At 51.3% G+C, this 7,687-nt stretch overlaps 1 non-coding gene across 1 annotated transcript; it reads left to right on the plus strand.

Annotated features, from left to right (window-relative positions):
• Positions 1-6,623: 6,623 nt before the first annotated feature.
• On the plus strand, positions 6,624-6,727 carry LOC122151089. Its single transcript, XR_006163965.1, has one exon. It is a non-coding gene; the product is annotated as a U6 spliceosomal RNA (small nuclear RNA).
• Positions 6,728-7,687: the final 960 nt, after the last annotated feature.

Genomic DNA, 7,687 nt, shown 5'->3' on the forward strand with positions numbered 1-7,687 from the left:
CAGGGGAGTTCAGGAAAATCAAAACCCAAACACACTGCCATCGAGTCAACCCCCATTGGGTTTCCAAGGCTGCAGATCTTTGCAGAAGCAGATTGCCTCATCTTCATCCCACGGATGAGAACCACCAACCTTCTGGTTAGCAGGCAAATGCCTTACCCACTGTGCCACCAGAGGTCCTGGGCGTTTAGGGACTGCCCTTTAGAAAGTATGACCATCTGCTTTGTAAGACCTCATGGGATTTCTTGAGCTTGGCCCTCATGTCCACTGTTTTCATAAATTCAAGAATATTTCAATGTCTCCCATCTGCCAGGTCCCTGGGTGGCACCAGTGGTTAAATGCTTGGCTGCTGGTTCAAGTCCACTCAGAGGGACCTTGGAAAAAGGTGTGACAACCTGCTTCTGAAAAGCCAGCTGCTGAAGATCTCTGGGCACAGTCCTTCTCCGACTCACGGCCACAGGTCAGAGCCAGCTTGATGGAAGTGGGCATGGTTGTGGTTAGGGGCCAGGCACTGTGCTAGAGGCTGGTGACTCACCAGGGAAGATGGCATGCCTTTGTGCTCCCAGAGCTCACAGCCAGCGGCATTGTCTGTGAGGGGGTCATCGCTTTGAGGGCAAAAGAGGAGGCTTTCGCTTCACTTAGCCCTCCAGCTTGAAGGCCTCTGAGGAGAGATCCCTGGTGAAGCTTTAAAAACCCTTGATGCCAGGCTGCACTCAGCTCTGTTACTGTACAGTCTCTGGGGTGGGACCCAGGCATCCACATTCTTAAAACTTCCCAAGTGATTCCAGTGTGCAGCCAAGGGAAGAACTCCTGCTTGAACTCTTATGAGAGAGAGAGAGAGAAAGAGAGAGGGAGGGAGAGAGAGATCCCTGGTGAAGATGGGGCCAGAAGCTTCCTGGGCTTGGTGGTCACCAGCAGATGGAAGGGGATGTGACTCTGGGTGGGGTGGACTTTCCTTTCTTTGTGGGGGTCCATTTCAGGGCACTGCCGTGTCCACGTTTGCTCCCTCCCCCCTCCTCCTCTCCTCCCTCCCTTCTTCTCCCTCCTCCTCTCCTCCCTCCCTCCCTCCTCCTTCCTCCTCCCCTTCTCCCTCCCTCCTCCCCTCTCCTCCCATTCCCTCTCCCCTCTTTTCCTTCTTTCCTCTTCCTCTCCTCCCTCTTTCCCTCCCTCCCTCTCCTCCCTCCCTCCTCTCTCTTCCCTCCCTCCCTCTTCCCCTCTCTCCCTCCCTTCCTCCTCCTCTCTCTCCTTCCCTCTTCCTTTCTCCTCTCTCTTCCCCCCTCAGTCCTCCCTCCCTCCCCCTCCCTAATCCCTCCCCGTTTCCCTCTGGGGTGGGTTTGGTTACCTACATGTCACCTGAGGAGAGGCTGCGTCCCATAGGCTGAAGGTGAAAGCAGCAGGACTCCTCGCTGGCCCCTCCCAGCCACACACACTGATGTCCTAGGCTGAGTGTCCCTCTCGATGTCCATAGCATCACGTGAGGCAGGTGGCATCTCTTCCTTTATGGTAGGAAGTGATAGAGCCAAAGGAGGAGGAGGCCGGGTCAGACCCAGGCCTGCTGGGTGCAGGTGCAGATCTTGGTCAGCACCTGAGGCCCTGCCTGCTTCCGCCCATCCTCCCTCCTCCCTCCCCCTTCTCTCTCCCCCCCCCCCCCTTCCCCTTCCCTGCTTCCCTCCAACCCTCCTGCCTCCCCTTTCCTCCCTCCTCTCTCTCTTCTCCATCCCTCTTCCTCCCTGCTCCGTCCTCCCTCCCCTCCCCTGCTTCCTCCCGGCCTCCTCTCCCTGCCCCCTTCTTCCTCCCCCTGCTCCCTTCCTTCCTCTGCTCTCCACCCTCCTTCCCTCTCTCTGCTTTTTTTTCTTCCTCTGCTGTTAAGAGTTAAGAGTTAACTGGGCTCTTGCATGGATTTGAAATCTCCCTCCTCCCACACGGGACTCAGTGAGTCCGGATCTCAGCGACGTGACTGAGGACTGAGGACAGGGAAGATGAGGGAGGGTCAGGGTCCTTAAAGGCTTCCATCTGATAACCACTGAGTTCGCATGTGGACTGGGTGCTTGCAGAGGCTGAGGCCATGCTGCCAGGGCTGTGGACGCCCAGGAGGTGGCTAAGGGTCTTTGCCAAATATAACAAAGGGCACTGTCAGAGCAGGGCGTTGAGAGTCCCTTGTCAGGACACAGCTCCACGGGGATCCCAATGTGGCTGTACATCTCTGTGGAATCAGACCGCCTCATCTTTCTCCTGTGGAGTGGATAGTAGGTTTGAACTGACGACTTTTTGGTGCACTATTGAACGCTTTAACCACTGCACCACCAAGGCTCCTTTCAATAAGAAAGAGGAACAATAAACATGATTTTGCAGAGTGTGGCGTGATGTCAGGTGTGGAGAGGTTCTATAAAGGAAAGTAAGGTGTGATAAGTGAGGGGAGAGTGGTGGTCATGGGGCCGTTTTACATGAGCAATCAGGGAAGACTGCTGAGAGGAGGAAGCATTTGAGGAATAAAGTGAAGAAGCAAGAATCGTGAGGAGAAGGGGGAAATAAGAGAAATAAGATCCAGACAACAGACACCTTGGGACTAGGCCCTGAGGGAAGCCCTTTGGAGAAGCAGAGGGCTGGCGGGAAGGGAGGGACTCACTAGGCTCCCCATGGGGTGAGAAGCCGCAGCGGTTTCCAGGCCCTGTGGGGACATACGCAGATGCCCACTTTCCCAGCATCCCTCTGGCTGTGGTCTGGAGAATGGACGGCACAGCCCTTGCTGTCAAGTCAATTCTGAGTCATGGCAACCCTGTAGGACAGAGTGGAACTGCCCCATAGGGTTCCCAAGGCTTCAGGGAATCTTTACGGAAGCAGACTGCTGCATCGTTTCCCTGCGGAGTGGAGGGACTGGTGGGTTGGAACTGCCCGGCTTTCGGTGAGCAGCCAAGCGCTTGACCCTTGCATCGCTAGGGCTCCTTCTGGGCCGATGGGAGGATTAGAAAGTGAGTGGCTAGGAATGAGCCAGAATCAACCGTCCTGCAACGCCCTGCGGGGAGCAGCCACCCCGCAGAGCCCCGCTGAGGCTACCTGGCAGCCAGTGATCCCGAGAACCTTTGGGGCCCTCGGTGGACATGATGGTGAAGGCTTGGGCGTGGAGACAACGTTCTCTGCAGCAAGGCGAGGGAAGAGACTCCGCCCGGTGACTGGGATGAGAGCGGAGGCTATGGCAGGGAGGGCCTTGGAAACCCAAGCCCAGCTCCCGGCCATCGAGTCCACTCTGACTCACAGCGACCCCATGGGGTTTCCAAGGCTGTAAATCTGGAGCAGCGGGTGGGTTCGGACCACTGACATTTGCTTAGCAGCCAGATACTATAAGCACTGCACCCCAGGGCTCCTTGGAGGATCTTGAAAGACACACCAAATTTGGGCACAGTGGTGCCATGGACACTGAGGCTTCTTGCCTGCCCAACCCCATTTCTGTTTCTTTCTATGTGAGCACCCCAACTTCCACTTTCAGAACCTACCCCTCCTGGCTAGTGTTTTGAGGTGCATCAAACTGGACATTGTGGTGGCAGGAGACCGGTGTTGCCAGCACCAGGAGAGAGCTGCCCCTGGACCAGGCAGGGCAGTGGGACGGAGAGAAGCCTGGGGGAGGGGTGCAGGAAAGCTGTGGCCCCTCCTTTGAAGTCATTTAAACCTTTAAACGCTTGTCATTGCAAACCTGTCAGTCCAAGGCTGCCACTGGGTTTTATTATTACTTTTCTCCTTCGAAAGGTCAGTAACTTGTTGCAGCTGTTGATGTCCTAGGCCACACAGACAGGCAGCCTCGTGCACTGCTCAGCTTCGGAGACCCGAGAGCTCACTGAGACCCGTCCATCACCTGCTCACAGCTGGCACTTGGAAATGAAAGAGGCTCACTCCAGACTCCCAATCAATGTCCGTCTGCTACCGCTGTCGATAACCACCGGGCGGTCCAATCTTTCTCTTGACAGAAAGGCGCTGGGGGTCAGGCTGGAGACGCTCTGGAGGGAAAAGGCAGCCACTGGCTGCAAAGCCTTCTTGCCAGGCTGGAATTAAGTTGACTCTTTCTCTAATGAAACTGACTCCAAGGGTCCCCGTGTGCCAGAGATTTCAATGGCTCTCGGGAGAAGCAATGATGAGCGATAATGTTGCTGCAGCCTGGCATTCTGAACCACACAACCCGATCCTCAAGGTGCCTTGAGGCCTGCAGGGAAGCAAGGCCACGTATTTAAGTTCAGCACAATGCTGGCACACAGTGGGGACGCAGTGGAGGCTGGGGAGTCCTTGCCCCTGGCTGCTGCTGTTTCCATGCCGCAGATGGGGAGGCCAAGGCAGTGAGAGACCAAATGGCCCAACTTGGGTCTCAGGACACCCTGACCAAGGTTCTCGTCTCTTGGGATACTCCAGTTTACTCCCATGAAGTCACTCCCTGATTTGGGAATTCCTTTGAAGAGGCTGCATGACTGAGTTACCTAGAAGGTGACCCCTTGTCCTTTTGCCATAACACACAGAGGTGGCTCTAAAGAGCGAGTGCACTGTCTCACAGGTTTGGAGACTAGAAGACCAAGTCAGAACACCAGCTCTAGGGGAGGGGCCCTCCTTGGCAATAGCCCTGGGCATTCCTTGGCATTCCTTGACTTGTAGATGGTCCCCACATGGTCTCTTCTCCCTGTGTCTCTACTCCCCTTTATAAGACACCACTCAGTGCCTAAGGCATTTGACTGCTAACCAGAAGGCTGGAGGTTCAAACCCACCAGCCACTCCTCGGAAGGAAGACTGGGCAATCTACTTCCATAGAGATACCGCCTTGGAAACCCAAGGAGGGGTCGCTATGGGTTGGATCTGACTCGATGGCAGTGAGGTTTTTTTTTTTTTTTTTTTTTTTCAGAAGCGACTAGACTTAGGATCCATCCTCCTCTGCTATGACCTCATAGCAAAGCCCCATCTTTCCAAGCACATGCACAAGTAGAGAGTTTAGGATTATGGCACATGTTTGAGGAACACAAGTCAATCCGTAACACTGGCTGAGAAGTTCGTTTCCGATTTCCAATCAGTGAGGTTGGGTTTGACCAGAAATCTCAGTGGGACAGGGGCAGAGGGACTTGTTTACCGTGAGAAGAGTGGAGGGTGGATGAGCCCCTGAGAGCTGGAAAAGACCCCCTTTGGACCGCAGGGAGGGAGGCCAACGGCTCAGTGGTCAGTGGGTGACGGCCAGCAGCCCTCCTGCTGAGCTGTTTTGTGCAGCAGGGGCAGCCAGGAAAAGCAGATGGAACTCTTAATTGACACCTGCATCTCCAGTCTCTGCTCTCCAGACTTGGGGTGTGCATTCTCATACCTGGGTGACCCCACTCACCCCTTTTCCCAAGGCAATGCCACCCATCCTCTATGGTCCCCATCCATCAGAAATCTGCCCCCATTTCTCAAGTGCCATTTGCCCCTGGGAGGTCCCTGTGGTCTTCTCTCAGGACTTCATCTTCCTCTAGCAAACTTCCTTAGATGTCTTGGTCCTCTGTTCCTGATAGCTACTTACAGGATTGTCTTATCTCCCTCCACCCAAGTCCTTTAAGCCTCCAATTTGATCAAGTCTGCGGAAGCGAGAGGGTAAGATTTGAACTGAAAATGAGATTGGACTTTTCACCTGACTGCCCTAAAAATTACCAGAGTGCAATGAGATCTGGCCAAGATATTATTAAAGGGTGATGTGTTTGGTATTTTTGCTAAACCAGAAAAACCCCTGAACAACATCGGTTGACCCAAGATTGAAGCTGATTTTCCTTTCATGTAAAAGGTTGCTGGAAGTGGGAGTCCATGATGTAGTAGTTCTGCCACAAGAAGCTGCTAGAGATGTGGGCTCCTTCCAGCTTTCTGCTCCATGGTCCTTAGAATGTGACCCTTGTCCTCACTGTCTACTATGGCTGCTGGAGCTTCAGTCATCACAACATACTCTCAGCAGTATCTTGAGACATGCTCCCAGGTATACCTCACAACACTTCCTCTCAAATTTCATTGGCTGAAATTGAGTCACATCACCAAAACTAGCTGTAAGGAACACTGGGAAACATACACTTTAGCTGGGTGGCAATGAACAAGGGTATTCTGTTCCTTAAAGTAGAAGTAAAGACTGGATATGATAAAGCAACCAGCCGTTTCTTCTTCAGGTAGGAAAAGAGATACAAAAGAGCTCCATGGAAAACAGTGATTGGAAAGATACACCTGTTCTGTGTTTATTCTCAGTAGAAACTGAGACAGAAGGATTTAATCGATGTTAGACATTATGAGTAGTGTTTCCAGATAAAATAGAAATGTCCACTTAACTTTCAATTCATATAGACAACAAGTAATTGTTCTTGGTATAAGTGTGCCCTGAGTCTTGGGCGGCCATATTTACACTCAAAATTATTTGTTGTTCTCTCTTCTGCCATGAGAACAGAGGAGCTGTATGGCACCCAGCTACCATTATAGAAAATTTTGATTAAAAAAAGTCCTACAGAAAAATCCTGATCAAACGGGGGAGGAATGCAGAATAGAATTTAAGATTTCCTGGAATTCAGGCTTTCTGGAGTTACTCAGGCTAAATGAACTCCGCAAACCATTGCCCTGAGATAATCTTCAACCCTTAAACCAAAAAATCTCCTAGCGTGCTCACTTCAGTAGCAGGTATACTAAAATTGGAACGATACAGAGATTAGCATCGCCCCTGTGCAAGGATGACACGCAAATTTATGAAGTATTCTGTGTTTTGGGAGGGTTATTGGGTGGGGAGGGGAGGAGACTGGGTTAGGGTTGGGGATGGTAAATGGGGAGTGAAACTAAATGTACACATGATGTTGAATATAAAACAAACTGTGCTCTGTAAACTTGCACCTAAAGTGCACATGCGCGTGCGCACAAATACACACACAATCTCCTAGTCTTTAAACCAAGTAATGTTGTTGGTTGTTAGGTGGCGTTGAGTTGGCTCCAACTCATAGTGACCCTGTGTACAACAGAACAAAACGCTTCCTGGTCCCGGGCCATCCTCCAAACCCTTGCTATCCCTGAGCCCCTTGTTGAAGCTACTGTGTCAATCCATCTCATTGAGGGCCTTCCACTTTTTTGCTGACCTTACCAAGCATGATATCCTTCTCTAGGGAGTGGTACCTTCTGACAACATGACCAAAGTAGATGAGATGAAGTCTGGCCATTCTCACTTCCAAGGAGCATTCCAGCTGCACTTCTTCCAGGACAGATTTGTTTGTTCTTCTGGCATCAACTCTACTTTGGTCTTCCATATTCATTGTCCAGCTCTCACATGCATATAAGATAATTGAAAATATCATGGCTTGGGTCAGGTCCACCTTAGTCTTCAAGGAGACATCTTTGCTCTTCAGCACTTGAAAGAGGTCTTTTGCAGTAGATTCATTCAGTGCAATACGTTGTCTAATTTCTTGACTGCTGCTTCCATGGGTGTTGATTGTAGATCCAAGTAATATGAAATCTTTAACAACTTTAATCTTTTCTCCATTTACTGTGATGTTGCTTATTGGTCCAGTTGTGAGGATTTTCATTTTCTTTATGTTGAGGTGTAATCCACACTGCAGACTGTAGTCTTTGATCTTCCTCAGAAGTGCTTCAAGTCTTCTTCACTTTCAGCAAGCAGGGTTGTGTCGTCTGCATATCACAAGTTGTTATTGAGTCTTTCTTCAATCCTGATGATACATTC

Source organism: Orycteropus afer, unplaced genomic scaffold, assembly GCF_000298275.1.
Source record: "Orycteropus afer afer isolate SDZICR_OR568_19922 unplaced genomic scaffold, OryAfe1.0 scaffold00295, whole genome shotgun sequence".
NCBI lineage: Eukaryota > Metazoa > Chordata > Mammalia > Tubulidentata > Orycteropodidae > Orycteropus > Orycteropus afer.